This window comes from Vanessa cardui, chromosome W (assembly GCF_905220365.1).
Source record: "Vanessa cardui chromosome W, ilVanCard2.1, whole genome shotgun sequence".
NCBI lineage: Eukaryota > Metazoa > Arthropoda > Insecta > Lepidoptera > Nymphalidae > Vanessa > Vanessa cardui.
In genome coordinates, this window is record NC_061153.1 from 937,056 (window position 1) to 955,637 (window position 18,582).

General features: G+C 34.5%; 2 pseudogenes; one reads left to right on the top strand and one right to left on the bottom strand.

The window, feature by feature from the left end:
* The first annotated feature begins 15,366 nt into the window (after nucleotides 1–15,366).
* LOC124542791 lies at nucleotides 15,367–16,188 on the top strand (annotated as a pseudogene).
* LOC124542413 lies at nucleotides 15,568–17,538 on the bottom strand (annotated as a pseudogene).
* Nucleotides 17,539–18,582: the final 1,044 nt, after the last annotated feature.

The window sequence follows — 18,582 nt, forward strand, 5'->3', positions numbered from 1 at the left end:
TTTGAAAATCCAGTTTATAAAACTTAAATTAAAATCTCCTAATACAATAGTTTCACATAAATTTCCATTACCCTACTTATCCTTATACTGTTATCCTTATACGCTAAAAATTTGGTAAGTTTTTCTGCAGCCTTTCCACTCGGTTAATATGAGTTTTATAACTTGGGTTCCACACTGGTGATACATACTCGATAATGCTACGAACTAATGCGCAATATAAAACCACGATACCACGAATATTTTTAAGATGGCGACAAGTTCTTTTAATGAAACCAATTATCTGCCATGCTTTTTTAATAGTCTTGTCTATGTGTTTTGTAAGTAGTAATTTCTTATCGATAGTAATGCCCAAATCCCGTATTTCCTCGACTTCGGCAAGCCTATGATTAGCTATATAATAAGCAGATGGCACTGTGTTTCTGTTTTTAGTTATTTTAAGGAATTGACACTTTGCAGCATTAAGTAGCATTCCATTAGTATTGCACCACTGTTGCACAGAATCAAGATCGTGCTGCAAAAGAGTTACATCATCCATAGTTTCTATACGTCTATATAGTTTAATATCATCAGCGTAGATAGAGTATTCACTGTATTTAATGTAATCACTAATGTCATTAATAAATAATATAAATAATATCGGCCCTAAATGTGAACCTTGAGGAACACCGGAACAAGCCAAGTAAGGACGCGACTTAAATCCCTTAATCACAACTTGTTGCTGCCTATTACTAACATATGACTCTAACCAAAGTAATAGTTTGCCATGAATCCCATATCTTTTTAGTTTCAACAACAATAAGAGATGATTGACTTTGTGGAACGCATTGCTGAAGTCAGTATAGATCGAGTCCACTTGAATTCCGCTATCTACATAATTTGATACATCGTTAAGGTAACACACAAGATTACTTAAAGTAGATCTACCCCTACAGAATCCGTGTTGTTTTGTTGCAAAAGCATTTGAACTTTGATTTGTTTGCAAAGTGATTCAAAATTGACACTGGTCTATAATTATCAACGAGATCTTTATCTCCTTTTTTAAATATCGGTATAATATTAGCAATCTTCCAAGCCGATGGAAATTTACCGGTTTCGAAGGATGTTTCAAAGATTATTTTTAATGGCAACGTTAAATTCTTATATGTTCTTTTAATGAAAAGAGAAGGGATCCCATCAGGCCCAGCCCCTTTATGAGGGTCGATATTCTTTAGAATATTGTAAATGGTACGTTCGTTAAATTTTATAGAGCTTAAAGAGAACTGGTGATAAAAGTCCTGCTGTTTAAATGTTTGAATTTGATTTGTTTTAAGTATATTTTCAGAATAAACCGATGAAAATTTTTGTTTGAAGAGATTACAAATATTCCCGCCAGTTTCAGCTATAACAGGACTGCCCGACATTTTCATTTTACTTGGAATATTTGAAGATGTTCCACGCGTAGTCTTTACAAAGGACCAGAATTTACGTGGGTTACTGCAAACACCTGATTCTATTCCGTTTGTATAGTTTGTAAAGCAATTTTTCATCACTTTGCCTATGCGAGAGTTTAATAACTTAAGCTCAAGAAGGTCTCGGGGATTTTTGTATTTATTAAATTTTAACCTTACTTGTTCTTTTTCAGCAACGATTTTTATTAGAGATGTGGAAAACCATGCCGGATATTTACGATTTCTAGGTTTTGTAACAGGAATATGATTATTAATAATATTTTTTAGGATCTCATAAAAAACTGATACCATGACATCAACATCACCATTAGTTGACCTTAGCTCGGACTCCCATTTTATTTCTTTTAGTTTGTCATTGATTATCGTATAATCAGCTTTTTTGAAATTATGCTTTGCAAATACTTTCTCAGTTAAAATATCTAACTTCATTAATTCTAGTTGTATCTCTAAAGGGGGATGATGGGAGTCTACTTTTGATAGTGTGTCCGGGCTACTGTCAACCTTTACACCAGAGAAATTACTAAATATCAAATCAAGTATTCTACCATTATAGTTATTTACATGATTAAATTGAGATAAATGATTCAAGGCCATAAAATCCACTAACATAAAATCTAACCGTTTTGTACTATTACTAGGAACTAAATTTCTTTCATTTGGTTTGAAAATCCAGTTTATAAAACTTAAATTAAAATCTCCTAATACAATAGTTTCACATAAATTTCCATTACCCTACTTATGCCATTTAATACTGATTCTAAATTACTAGAAGTTACAGGTGGTGGTAAATACAATAAACAAAAAAGTACATTTTTAGTTATGCCATTTGAACTTAAGCGAACTGATATAAATCCTCATTATTGCTTTCCAGATGTTTGACTCGTTGAGATTGTAAATTTTTTGATACCGCGAACTCCACCCCCTCTATGTCCAACCGATGAAGTTGTTAATCTGTCTCTTCTGTATACTGTATAACTATAAGTTAGAATTTCTTTGTCATTTATTGAATCATCCAACCAAGTCTCAGTTAACGCTATTATTGTGTCTTTCGAGATATACAGGTTTCATAAGAATAACGACAGTGAAGAAGGTGCTCGGCAGAAGGCGCTCGTGATCAGCTTCGTCGTGCACCGCAGCCGGGCGACCAAGAAATGCGACTGGTGCAGAGCACGCACCATCCCGCAGAATGGCCGTGCCCGCGGAAGATGCCATCCATATCACGAGTTGGTCAGTCAGTCCGAGTGGTCAACAACAACAAGCACTAATCATCGCATAAAACTGTGAGGCAAAAATTACTTAGCTTACCTCTTAAAGTCTAAAAAAAAAAACAAAAAAAATTTGTTTTTTGAATATTAATTACCGTTGAGATTCCTCATGCAACCATAACTAGACACGTACGAACGTAAAATCTGCTCATATTTATTACAATAAAGGTGCATGAGAGATTTCTTTGTGTACTGTTACAAAACTATTTCAAAGGTCATCATGATGTGTTGCTTACAGATTGTTCAAAAATATTTTTAATTCGCAGATTTCCAATCGCACAACTTCGGCAGGTGCAGACCACGCACCGCCTGTCAGAATGACCGTGTCGGCGCGAAACCACGAATTTAAGAAAAACACGTGTCCAGAAATTATTATTTTATGATTATTTTAATAATTTAAAACTGTTTGATTGTTAAATTAATAATTTTAGTGTATTTTGAAATGTTAAATCCGTCTGAAACATTTTAGTGTTTGTAAACAGCTATTATATTGAGTGAATAAGTCTACCCACCTATTTTTGTTATAAAAGATCAAGCGCCTGCCGGTATCGACAGGCTTGGTCGAGCAGTCCGGAGCGATCGGACCGCCTCATATTGGAATAAATCAGAGAAGAACAGTCCCTGAGTTTAATTTCAAACCTCCGAGTATGGATAAAGACCGAAACCCTGACATGTTTTTTAAAAACGGGCTCTGACATGCTGCTCCTTAACGGAGCATACATGCAACGGATATAATTCGTAGTGTATAGAACCATTGCGGGTTCAAACCCAGGCAAGCACCGCTGATTCATGTGCTTACTTTGTTTTTATAATTCATCTCGTGCTCAGCGGTGAAGGATTTTATTATATATTTTTAATCTAAGTCAACAATATTCATCTGTTTATTAAAGTTTAAGCTCTATTATATACTTACAAGTGTTATCTCAGCTTAATATATGCATATAGTGCTTATTTAAACATTTCACCTGCACTGTCCTACGGCACAACAAACTTCATCTTTATAAACACTGAGTTTGTACAATTTACATCAAACATGGCAAACTATTTCACTGTAATGGAAACACAAAAGGCACTAGTAGCTTCCTTGCTGGAGAAGATGTCGGAATTTGAGAAGCAGCTCAAGGCAAGTACCCCAGGGAGTAACATCAATCTCGCAGCTCTTGCTGATGAATTTAATTGCTTTAAAGATCACGTCTGGTCAATTTTAAGCCTTCTCAGACAGCAGATAATGGAAATCAGCCGAGTTGTTGATAATGTGGAGATGAGACATCGCAGGAAGTATTTGCTTTTTAATGGTGTGCCTGAAGAGGCGAATGAGGATCTCACAAACACTATTTCTTGGTGTTCCTGATGCAACTAAGGATATAATTATTGCCTGTCATCGCCTCGGCAAACACTCTAAGGGTAAGCATCGTCCCGTGCTTGTAAGGTTTTTTGACCTTAATTTAAAAAGTGCCATCTGGAAGAAAAAGGCAAGTCTTAAGGGCTCCTCTTTTGTGCTATCAGAGTTCTTAACTCACCAACGCCAGTCTCTATTTCTACTTGCTCGTAATAAACTGGGTATGAGGAATTGTTGGAGTTTAGATGGCAATATATTTGTCAAGATGCCTGATGGTTCCAGACATCGTATTGACTCAGAAGAAAGTCTTTCTAAGCTGACTGGTAAAATCGATGTTGCTGGTGAGGCATCTTTATCAGGTACCCAGGAAAACTCATCAACCGGTCTCAGTTCAAAGCCCAAACGTGCAGTGAAAGCTAAGAAATAGTGTTTATTATTTTATTTTATTTATTTTTTTATTTATAATTGTTAACTTCAATCTTTTTGCCTTCTTATACTTATAGTATCATATTTTTGTCTTCTTGTTATAACATTCTCGAGCCATTGCATATCTTATAAATAAGGGTATTCTTTTATCATTTTTGAACGTATCACGTTATTTCTTTGTACTTTTGTTGCTTTCCTTGATAATATGCTGTAATTCAATTAAATTCAAATATCACTTAGTGACTAATTTTCAATTTGTTGTTTACAAATAATATTTCAATAATTGAGTTGACGTTGACATTTGACACAAGAACTTGTTGACTTTGGTCATGTCGGAAAAGCAAAGGTATAATACCGTACAGCCTAACAACATAAACATTAGATATTTTTGCTTTTTTATTTTATTTGAAATATCTAGATACTTTTAAATAGCATGTCTTTCGTTTATCAACATTATAATTATTATTGTGTTGAGGTGATCTCTGAATATAAGTCGAAATCAATGTCTAATAATATATAATCCTACTACTATTATAAAGGCGAAAGTTTGTATGTATGGATGTTTGTTACTCTTTCACGTAAAAACTACTGAATGGATTTGAATGAAACTTTACCACAATATAGCTTATACGTCAGAATAACACATAGGCTACAATTTTTGAGGTTTCTAATGTTAGGTCGTAAAAAAAACACATTTTTTTGCGCTTACATTGCAAACGCTGACTGAATCCTACAAGATAGATCAAAACAATGTACTACAGTATTGTACAACTTAAAAAGGTCTACAAAAAAGTCCGTGATGGTATATGTTTATCTCTTAGGAATAATCCACAATAACCGTTTTTTATCCTTTACTTCTTCTTTCCTTTCTTTTGTACGAGAAATAATGGCTTATTTACGAAGAGATTTTAAGCGATTACTAGACTAGACGGGACGAACCTGAAGTCCACGCGAACGAAGTCGCGGGCAAAAGCTAGTAATATATAATACTCTTTATTGCACTGTGAAATTTTACATGGTAATTTTACACATGAAATTATTGTTCACAATGGCGGCCTTATTTCTAAAAGAAATTTCTTCCAGCAAACCCACAGCTGTAAGAGATAGTGTTATATAGCAGGTATAAATAGTGCAACATTAGATACTCTTAATCATATTATATAAAAAGGACAATTTTAAAATAATATATATTTAGTGGTTGGTGGTATCACTACTGAGGAGGAGTACTACGCAGGATATGTAAATCACGATAATTGCGAATATTGTTTTTATTGGATTCACCAACTATTATACTTATTACACTAATTAATTTAAGTCCTTAAGCAAACGATGAGACACTTTGAATTACGATATTATATGTTGGTACGTATGTAGCTAACGAGCATGCGAGCGACGTGCAGATCGACCCGAAAGTTTTAGCGTACTAAAGAATTAATTATTACAATAATTTTACTTGTGAAGCGCCTGCGACGGCCGGCCGGCCGCAGGGCCCGCGGGTGGACGTCGCCCCGCAATGGGGCGGAGTCTAACCGCGTCGCTCGCGCGCTTACGTATATACAAACATGTCGTATTTATTCTGTCCGTTAATTAATAAAATAATAAAATTTGTAAAAAATAATTAAAACATAAAATACACACTTATAATTTAACAAAATTAAAAAAAAGAAATAAAAATTATAATAGAAAAATAGGCTACGCCACAATATAATATAAAATAATTATTATATAATATGTATTACGCTTACATAAATATCTATAATATAATAAGTACATATATACTAAATTATTATACTTTTACTACATCTAAATACACAAATATTATAAATATATCTACATAAAAATAAAAAATTTAAAAAAAAGATAATAGTAAATTTGTCAAATTTATGAAAGTTGTGAGAGAAAATGCTCTTTTTTTAAAGAGGTTGATGATTGGACTTTTTTGTATGGATTTTGGGAGACTGTTCCAGAGGTTTGCTGCACGTACCGTGAAGGAGTTAAGCAGAAACTTTGTATTTCTTCTAGACACTTCTACCTCTGAAGTAATACAGGAACGTCTGGAACGTGTTGGAAGAGGAAGAAGGTTGAAACGGGAGCGAAGGTAAGCAGGAGAATTTGGATCATTAAGAATATTAAAAAGGACTGAAAGGATGTGCATATCACGGCGAAGGCGGATAGGGAGCACATATCAGCGTAATCGAGGATTGGTAGAAGAAGAGATTGCGCTAGCATAATTTTTGCACAGAAAGGGAGAAAGTGTTGGAGACGTTTAAGAGAGTGGTAAGTGTAGTGTATCCGCTTGCTAACATCATTGACTTGGGCCACCCAGGACATATTGCAGTCAATAACAAGACCCAAGTTCCTTACTGAATCGCAGTAAGAAATTGGAATCCCGTCTGCTTCTAAGCCTGCTACTGCCAACAATTATAGCTTGTGATTTTTTGGGATTCACAAGAAGGCCAAAAGATTTAGCCCACGACTGAATAGCAGACAGGTATTCAATAAATCAACAGTCGTGGGTAGCTCAGCCAAACTAAAATGTCGATAAAGCTGTAGATCATCTGCATGCAGATGGAAGGGAGAAGTAATAAATCGGGAAATGTTATTAATAAAAACAGAAAACAGTAATGGTGAAATTACGCCGCCTTGAGGGCCACCAGCCGTGAGCTCTAACCAATCTGACGAGGAATCGTCGGTTTTTACACATTGCTGGCGTTCGAAAAGGTATGAATGAAACCAGTTAATAACAAGAGGAGAGACGTTGACTGCACGAAGAGTACCAAGAAGTATGTCAAAATCAACGGAGTTAAAGGCGCTGCTAAAATCCAACAGAGCAATTGCAGTGAGCTTGGTGTTATCCATAGCCCACCGCACATCCTCCGTTATCTTCAGCAGGGCACCAACAGTGCTATGGGATGGACGAAAACTGGATTGGAAAGGACATAACAGGTTGTAAGTTGTAAGAAAGGAATAAAGTTGTTCGTGTACAATGGACTCAATGACCTTAGAGAGGATGGGGAGGATAGATATAGGACGATATTGGAACAAAGAAGTAAGATTGCTGGTTTTGGAAAGAGGTATAACGATAGCCTTCTTCCAGAGTGTTGGGAAGACATTGCATAAAAGTGAATAATTTATAATGTGGGTGATCACTGGTGCAATGTCATCTAACACTGGTAGAATCATATTAAGGCTGAGGCTATCGCTACCAATGGCTTTGGTGGAAATAGAACGGACACACCTCTTGATAACATCTTCAGAAACCAACTGGAAAAAGAAAGAGGGACAGTTTGGTGGTTCAAGAGAAGATAAATAAGAAAGATATCTGATTTCGTTACAGGATCTACAGTAGTGGGAGGGCTAGTCAAGAAAGAATTTAGCGCTTTAAGGTCAACGGAACTGTGGCAGGCTACAGGAGTTTTGCCCACACCCATTGACCTTAAAAAACTCCAAACTTGGGTTTGACAGAGATTTTTGATTGTTGAGTGACGTTTTGCGTCCCTACAGATTCTGTTGCAGATGTTACGTAATCTTTTATATGTTACAAAATTTTCCTTAGATGGATACTTTTTATATCGACTCTTGGCTTTATCGCGTTTTGCCATGGTGTTTCTGATTACTGGTGTTAATCAGGGAGCTGGTGCATGCTTCATCCGCACTGGTCGTGCAGGAGCATGGATGTCATATATACGAATCAGTTCAGTAGTTAGATCGTTGACCATGGCATCAATGTTATTCGAGTGACGACCAGTCGATATTTCTTACGTCCTCTTTCAAACGTTCAAGGTTAATGTGCTTGAAATCGCGCTGAATAGATACTTTGCCTCTAACCTTAGGAGGGCGCACTTTATAAGTAAGAAAAATTAAGTCATGATAGGAAAAGGGAGCAGTCATTTGACCGTGAGAAATAACAAAATGAGGGTTAGAGACAAACATCAAATCAATCAATGAAGGCTTACAGCCAGGAAAGTAATGAGTGGGCGAAGACATTGAAAGTAAAAGTAAATTAAAAGAAGACAGCAATGCATTCAGTTTCTGTGCTCGTGAATCGTTTTTCAATATACACGTGTTCAGATCGCCCATGCATATTACGTGATCAAAGTTCGGTAAAAGATTAGCTAAAATGTTTTCAAGGTCATTAAATAATTAATTTTATCACTAGGGTTGTAAAGAACACCAAGTAGATTTTTTTTATGATGTATCTCAATACTTAAAAAAAGATATACTATAGAGTCTACAGAATGTGTTCCCCACGAGCAGAGAGTAATATTGGCCGGAATGTCTCCGCGCAAATAAATACCCACTCCACCTCCACCACGCCCAACGCGGTCGTGGCGAAACAGTTGGTAGCCGGGTAGAGAACAAGAAGTAGAGGGTAGGGAGGGTTTTAGCCATGTTTCAGAAACTAGAATGCAATCGACTACACTAGTGTCAAAGGATGTGAGAAGATCAGAATGGTGAGCTGGTAGACTCTGCGTGTTGATATGCACTAGTGAAAGAAGGTTCTTATTTGGGAGGAATACTTTCTGGAGTTTTGCCTCCAGAGGTTCAGTATCAGATACTGAGTCATTGTTACTGCTTAAGGCACTTTCATAATCATCTGTCGTACAAGAAAAATAATCATCTTCAAAGTTCATCAAAGTAGAAATAAATAGACAGAAAAAAAAAAATATACATAAATATGTATATAACACTATAAAAAACAAGCCAAGCCATTATAATCGGTAGCAACTTTCAACTCTCCAAACTCGATTGTAGTAAATTACCTGCTATTCTTTATGACAATGTTTCCTTAACCCTCTGTTCCCATGTGAAAAACCTTGGTCTCCTTATAGATAGTAACCTCTCCTGGTCCGTGCAAGTTGCAGAAGTGAGTAGAAAGATTTTTGCCACTATTAGCTCTTTTAAACGTCTAAAGCACCTAATACCGGTTAAAACAAAAATTTGCCTGGCTCAATGACTACTGCTCCCAATACTGGACTACGCTGATTGTAGTTATACAGACCTAACAGAAGAACAGCTAAACAAGCTTGAACGACTACAAAACGTTTGTATCAAATTTATTTTTGCGCTACGTAAATTCAATCATGTCAGCGAATACCGTAACCAACTGAAGTGGCTTACAATTAGACATCGCCGCAACTTGCATATACTCTCCCTTCTCTATTCTATCCTTTATAATCCTTACTCTCCTAATTACTTAAAAACTCATTTCTCTTTTTTAGGCACTGACACTGATTGTCATCTTGATCTGCAGTCAAGAAGTGGCAATCGCTTAAAGATGCCAACAGCTCATACTCGCTTTTACAGTGAATCTTTTACTGTTAAAGCTGTGAAGCTATGGAATATTCTTCCCCCGGAAATTCGTCGCTCTGATTCTATTTATATATTTAAACGTCGTGTAAAAATTCACTATCTTTCCTTACAATAAGTAAAGTATGTACGTTTATTGAATATGTATTATATATAAAAATGTTATATGTGTGTATGTATATATATTTATATGTATCTATGTATGTCATCATCATCAATCATCATCATCATCAACAGCCTATTTTTGTCCACTGTTGGACATAGGCCTCTCCCAGTGCACGCCACTGTGGTCTTTCTCCGGCTACTCGCATCCAGCTCCTGCCTGCCGCCTTGCGTATATCGTCACTCCACCGTGCCCGAGGACGTCCTACACTACGTTTGCCGAGACGCGGTCTCCACTCTAGAACACGTTTTCCCCAACGGTTGTCGGTTCTACGACAAATATGACCAGCCCACTGCCACTTCAGCTTACTAATCCGGTGGGCTATGTCGATGACTTTGGTTCTTTGACGGATAACCTCATTTCTGATGCGATCCCTCAAAGAAACGCCGAGCATAGCCCTTTCCATAGCACGCTGAGCGACTTTAAGTTGGTGGACCAGCCTTGTCGTGAGTGTCCACGTTTCGGCTCCGTATGTCATGACGGGTAGGACGCACTGATTGAAGACTTTCGTCTTAAGGCACTGTGGGATCGACGATGTTAGGATTCGACGTAACTTCCCAAACGCTGCCGAACCCAGCTGAATTCTTCTATTCACCTCGTCCTCAAGGTTGTTTCTACCTAATCGCAGAGTCTGCCCGAGGTAGACATATTTTTGAACAACTTCGAGAACGGTACCGTGTATCGTAGTCGGTTCCGGTAGAACATGTTCATTGAACATGACCTTGGTTTTATCCAAGTTCATCCGTAGGCCGATACGCATAGAAGAATCAGCCAGCTCGTTCAGCATTTGTTGTAGGTCCTGCAGCGTTTCTGCCACGATGACGATGTCGTCTGCGAATCTCAAGTGAGAGATGTATTCGCCATTGATGTTAATGCCACGTCCTTTCCAGTTCAGCGTCTTGAACATATCCTCCATTGCATTAGTGAACAATTTGGGGGAAATAACGTCCCCTTGTCTCACTCCTCGATGCAATGGTATGGGATTTGTTTGCTGATTTTGTACTCGGACGGACATGGTGGCAGCTTCGTAGAGACATCTCATCACTTGGATGTATCGCCAATCAACTTGGCAACGCTGCAGGGACTCCAGAACAGCCCAGATTTCAACCGAGTCAAAGGCCTTCTCATAGTCCACGAATGCAAGACACAGGGGCCGATTATACTCATGGGACTTCTGTATAATCTGCCGCACTGTATGGATGTGGTCTATGGTGCCGTATCCGGTCCGAAACCCGGCCTGCTCCGGGGGTTGGAATTCGTCGAATCTTCGCGCAAGACGGTTCGTGATCACTCTTGAAAACAGCTTATAGACATGGCTCAGTAGGGATATGGGACGATAGTTCTTCAGCAGGGTTTTGTCTCCCTTTTTGAAGAACAGGACGACCACACTCCTACTCCACGCCTCCGGAGTTCTCCCTTCGAAGAGGACAGAGTTAAAAAGCGTCTGAAGTTCCCTAAGTACCGGTTTACCTCCCGCTTTTAATAGCTCTGTGGTAACGCCGTCCTCTCCAGGGGCTTTTCCATTTTTAAGCTGTCCAAGAGCAGTCTCGATTTCGCCAATACTGACTTCAGGCAGGTCTTCGGAGAAATGGCGTGTTAATGTAGCTCTAGGATCCTCATTTTCGGGATCAGGTCGAGATGCATGCGATGCGTATAACCGGCCGTAGAAGTCCTCTACTTCCGAAAGTACTGCCGGCTTAGAAGAAACGACTTCTCCACTTGCTGTGGTCAACTTCGTCAGGTGGCTCCTTCCAAGAGATTGTACGAACACCTTAGACCCCCGATTCTGCTCAATAGCTCTTTTTATTGCAAGAGTATTGGAGCACCGGAGGTCGTGTCGTACGCGCCTGCTGATCTCTTGGTTTAATTGCCGTTTCTCTGACGAAGTGACAGGTGGGTTTTCACGTCGTTTCTTCATGAGCCCCAAAGTCTCTTCCGAAAGGTTCGACTTCCTGCCCTTACGCTGCGTGCTACAATATCTCGTGCCTTCTTCCCTGAGAATTCGAACTACATTTTCGAGGTTCTGGTTTACGTCCGTTGTGGTTTCCACGGCAGCGAATCGGTTCTCCAGGATTGACTGGAATGTTTCAGATCCCGCAATGGTTTGGAGCAGCCTTGGTCGGAGCGTGGACTTCATCAGACGGGCGCGCTCGGCCTTAAAATTGATATTCAGAGAGCCTCGGAGGAGTCGGTGATCACTACCGGTATTGAACCTGTTAATCACTGAGACGTCTCTGAATATATGCCTCTTGTCCGTCATTATGAAGTCGATCTCGTTTTTCGTCATAGTGTCGGGGCTTTGCCACGTCCACTTCCTTTGCGGCTGCTTCTTGAAGAAGGAGTTCATCAAGAAGAGCCCCTCCCGTTCGAGGAAGTTGACAAGCATTTGCCCCCTATGATTCCTGCTTCCAAGTCCATGGGGTCCTACTACCGATTCGCTGCAGTTCTGTACTCCCACTTTAGCGTTGAAGTCCCCCATGACAACGTTGTAGTGGGTTTTCGTGGTGAAGTGGAGGGCCCTCGATATGTCATCGAATAATTCTTCCACTTCATCGTCCGAGTGTGTCGAGGTCGGTGCGTACGCTTGCACCACCTTGAGGCTGTACCTCTCGGTGAGCTTTATAATGAGGTACGCTACCCTGTTCGACACACTGGAGATTTCCACCACGTTGTCAACTAGGGACTTATTTACCAGAAACCCAACGCCACCTTGGGATTGTTGGTCACCCTCTCGGAAGTACATTAGGTGGCCTGATTCGAGGGTTACGGTGTCCTCTCCCTCTCTACGGACTTCACATAGCCCTAATATGTGCCACCTAATTTTCCCAAGTTCTACCTCAAGTTGCGCTAGATGCGAGTCAAGCCGTAGCGTGCGTCCGTTGTACGTCGCAAGGGTCAGTCGGTTGTGGTGGCCTCCCGTAGCCCGGTGATTCTTAGCACCCCCCGTCCCGCCGTTACCATCGTCGCCACCATGACGAGGAATAGCGGGGCTGCCGGGAACTGGGGGCCGTGGCTTGCGTGTGTGCTGTATGTGGAGGTTGTGCCCATAATCGCCACGCTAGGCAGGCGGGTTGGCGATGTACGTATATACATATATATTTATATGTAATGTATATATTTACGAGGTTAATATAGCAAGAAAGAAAAAGATTTAAAGTACTTATATACTAGGCTAATGTATTTATTTATTTATTTATATACTCTTTATTGCACACCAATATAGACGAAAATAATAGGAGTAAAACAAAAACAAAGAAAAGAAAAATGTACAATAGGCGGCCTTATCGCTAAAACAGCGATCTCTTCCAGGCAACCTTTGGTAGAGGAGAGAGATAGGATGGTAGGTTTGTACAAATTATTTCATACATAAAAAAATAAATACAATATATATATATATATATTATCTAAAGATTTAATCAATCACCTTAATATCTTCAATATTAAACTCTTATTTGAGCTATTTAAATAAAATAATACTATAAGAATAAAAATTATTATTCATAAAATAAATGTAAATAAATAAATTTTAAAATTATTTATTTGATAAATATAAAAAATAACTGAATAATTTTTTATAATATTAAAAATTCCATGTCTTTTCAACCGACTTCCAAAAGGAGGAGGTTATCAATTCGTCTGTATTTTTTTTTTTTTTTTTTTATGTTTGTTACCTCATAACTTTTCACTGGGTGGACCGATTTTGATAATTTTTTTTGTTTGAAAGGTAGTGCTTCCCGTGGGGTCCCATTTTTTTTATTTTTTTTTCCGATGATGGTATCCATGTGAAAACGACATAAGTCTTAAATTTGCATTATGTATATGCTCGACAAATAGGTGAATAACTGAAAATCACGTTAACCAATTTTGATAATTCTTTTTTTATTATAAAATATATACTTCAAGGGTAATTTGGTGAAAATTTGGTAAGGTTCTGAGCACAGGATCCATGACAAAGTAACGGAACGGAAGGGAACGGAACAATTCTGAGGAGCGGTTATGTTTATGTAATTATCATAGTCGAATATTATAATCAACTAGCTACCCACCCCGGCTTTGCACGGGTGCAATACTGATACTAAATATACTACAGAATTTGTTTATATACGACATCACATCGCAAACTTCTAAAATTATCAGTGTTTCTTTACTATATTGTTCATGTATTATATACACAAACCTTCCCCTTGAATCACACTATCTTTTAAAAAAAACCGCATCAAAATCCGTTGCGTAGATTTAAAGATATAGGGACAGAGAAAGCGACTTTGTTTTATACTATGTAGTGTTGGAACTCCTATACGGCTCGCAGTTAGGGTGCGATATGGGGCAGAATTTCTTACTATCTTTAATCAAATTTTGTGTATGTGATGTGATGTCATATGATGTACGAAATATAGTTGGTCTTTTTCAAAGTTTTTTTGCTGAGTTCGATTACAGCTCTTTCGAGGGATCCTTGTAGTTTACGCCGCGTGACGTATTAAATCCGCATTTTCGAAAGTCTATTTTTGCTTTATTCGCAAGTTTCCTTTGAAATTGTCCTCGAAGTAGTTTCTGACTCATATAAACGGAACGCTTAATCTATACATATTAAAAAAAATTAGTTAGTCAACATCAGCTTCACTTAAAATCAAAAAATAAATAAAATTTTAACAAAAAGAAAAACCGACTTCAAACAAAACACTATTTTAAAACAAATGAATATGCACGAAAAAGTAATAAAAATAATTGCGTATTCAACATATTTTTTAGAGTCTTCCTAAGTTAAATGAAATGAAAAATATTAGACTACTTAAAAGTCGATTAACGATTATATCATGTAGTTATAATTATTGTTATATTTGGAGTCGGTGTCAGCCAATAAAACCCTACAGTATATCTATCAAAAAACAATACGAGAATACTTTAACAAATATGTTTTTTACAAATTACCTTTTACACAATAATATACTGGATCAATCAAGGGGCTCGTATCGCTTCTTTCTTTTGATTGTTGGGGCAAGGGCACCGTGGCTGACACCGGCTCCAAATATACCAATAACTATAACTACATGATATAATCGTTAATCGACTTTTAAGTAGTCTAATATTTTTCATTTCATTTAACTTAGGAAGACTCTAAAAAATATGTTGAATACGCAATTATTTTTATTACTTTTTCGTGCATATTCATTTGTTTTAAAATAGTGTTTTGTTTGAAGTCGGTTTTTCTTTTTGTTAAAATTTTATTTATTTAAATCATTTTTATTCTTTAATAATGAATTAAACTTTAATTTATCTAAATTATATAATGAACAAACTTATATATTAACTTTAATAATAATTATTTATTTATTTATCACCCTTGTTGCTGTTGTAAAAATTACTAATATTTTTTTTGGACCTCTTCGTTCAAATAATTAATTTCACAAATGATAACTTTTTTTTAAACCTATTCGAAAAACTAATATCATTTTTAAAATTATTAATAATTCTCTTATTGATTTACCTACACCTTCTAATATTTCAACATGATGAAATTTTGGATCACTTTTAGGATTATGTCTAATAATTCAAATTATTACAGGATTATTTCTTACTATATATTATACAGCTAATATTGAAATAGCTTTTTATAGAGTTAATTACATTTGTCGAAATGTTAATTATGGTTGATTAATCCGTACATTACATGCAAATGGAGCATCATTTTTTTTTATTTGTATTTATTTACATATTGGACGAGGAATTTATTATGAATCTTTTAATTATAAACATACTTGATCAGTAGGTGTAGTTATTTTATTTTTATTAATAGCTACAGCATTTATAGGATATGTTCTACCTTGAGGACAAATATTATTTTGAGGAGCAACAGTTATTACTAATTTATTATCAGCAATTCCATATTTAGGAACAATATTAGTAAATTGAATTTGAGGAGGATTCGCTGCCGATAATGCGACTCTTACCCGATTCTATACATTCCATTTTTTATTTCCATTTATTATTTTAATATTAACAATAATTCACTTATTATTTTTACATCAAACAGGTTCAAATAATCCTCTAGGTATTAATGGAAATTTAGATAAAATTCCCTTTAATTCATTTTTTTCATTTGAGGATTTAATTGGATTTATTATTTTAATTTTTTTATTAAAAATATTAACTTTAATTAACCCTTATTTATTAGGAGACCCCGATAATTTCATTCCTGCTAATCCTTTAGTAACCCCAATTCACATTCAACCAGAGTGATATTTCTTATTTGCCTATGCAATTTTACGATCAATCCCTAATAAATTAGGAGGAGTTATTGCTTTAGTTATATCAATTTTAATTTTAATTATTTTACCATTTACTTTTAATAAAAAAATTCAAGGAATTCAATTTTATCCTATTAATCAATTATTATTTTGATCTTTAATTTCAATTATTATTTTATTAACTTGAATTGGAGCAAGATCAGTTGAAGCACCTTATATTATCACAGGTCAATTATTAACTATTCTTTATTTTTCTTATTTTATTATTAACCCAATTTTAAATAGATTTTGAGATAAATTAATTTTCAATTATTAATTAATGAGCTTGTTAAAGCATTTGTTTTGAAAACTTAAGAAAGAATATTTATTCTATTAATTTATTTATACTAAAATCATTTAATAACTTAAAAATATTTTTAATCCTATATAAAATATTAAAAAATTTAAAGAAATTGGTAAATAACATTTTTAACATAAATATATTAATTTATCATATCGATAACGAGGTAATGTCCCACGAACCCAAATAAAAAAAAACTAATTTTAAATAAAAAAATAAAGATAAATCATAACCCCCTATATAAATAATAACAAATAATAATCTTATAAATAAAATTCTTGAATATTCAGCTAAAAAAATTAAAGCAAATCCCCCTCTTCTATATTCAATATTAAATCCAGAAACTAATTCTTTTTCACCTTCAGCAAAATCATAAGGAGTTCGATTAGTTTCAGCTATTAATGACGATAAAAAACATAAACTTAAAGGCATTATTATAAAAATAAATCAAACTAAAACCTGATAATCAAAAAACTTTATTAAATTAAAATCTATAATTATAATAATTCTAGATATTATAATTAAAGTCATTCTAACTTCATAAGAAATAGTTTGAGCTACAGCACGCAACCCCCCTAACAATGAATAATTTGAATTAGAAGATCAACCAGCAATCATTAAAGTATAAACCCCAATTCTAGTACAACATAAAAAAAATAAAATTCCTAAATTAAAAGTAATTATATTAAATATATAAGGAATTACTATTCAAATTATTAAAGATAAAATAAATCTTATAATAGGAGAAAAATAATAAACTAAATAATTTGAATAATTTAAATAAACTTGTTCTTTAGAAAATAATTTAATAGCATCACAAAAAGGTTGTAATAATCCTATATAACCTATTTTATTAGGACCTTTTCGAATTTGAATATAACCTAAAACTTTTCGCTCCAATAAAGTTAAAAAAGCAACCCCAATTAAAACCCCAATAACTAAAATTAAAAATCCAATTATAATATTTAATATATCAATTATTATCATATACTATCTATATATTTAAATAATATATATATATATGACTTCTAAAACCATTACATTTATCTGCCAAAATAGCTTATAATTATATTATTAATATTCATAAATATAAAATTATTTTAAATATTTGATCCTTTCGTACTAAAATATTTTATTTTACTAAAGATAGAAACCAACCTGGCTCACACCGGTTTGAACTCAGATCATGTAAGATTTTAATGATCGAACAGATCAAAATTTTAAACTTTTGCATTTAAATTTTATCTTAATCCAACATCGAGGTCGCAAACTTTTTTTTTTATTTGTACTAAAAAAAAATATTACGCTGTTATCCCTAAGGTAATTTTTTCTTATAATCATTATTTAATGGATCATTTATTCAGTTATTTATGTTTATTATTTAAAAAAAGTTTTTTTAATTTTTCTATCACCCCAATAAAATAATTAAATTAATTTTAATTTAATATTTATATATTTAATATTAAATAATTCAATTATAAAACTCTATAGGGTCTTCTCGTCTTTTAATTTTATTTTAGCTTTTTAACTAAAAAATTAAATTTTATTTAATAAATTAGAGACAGTTTATATTTCATCAAATCTTTCATACAAGTCTTCAATTAAAAGACTAATGATTATGCTACCTTTGTACAGTCAATATACTGCAGCCCTTTAATAATTATATCAGTGGGCAGATTAGACTTTAAATTATTTTCAAAAAGACATGTTTTTGATAAACAAGTGAATATAAAATTTTGCCGAATTCCTTTAATTTAATTTTAATTAAATTTTTATTTTATAATATATTATAATATAATATACTAATTTTATCATTATTACTAATTTTTTTTTACTAAAAATTATTTTTTATAAAAAATTTAATTTAATTTAAATTTTATTTTAATTAAAATTTTTTATAATAAATTATAATTTCTAAACAATATAAATTTTAAAAATTTTAATTTTTTTTTTAATTATAACATTTTAATTTAAAGCTTATCCCTTAAAATATTAAATTTTAAATTTTTATAATTAATTAAATAATTGCAAAATTATTTAAATTTA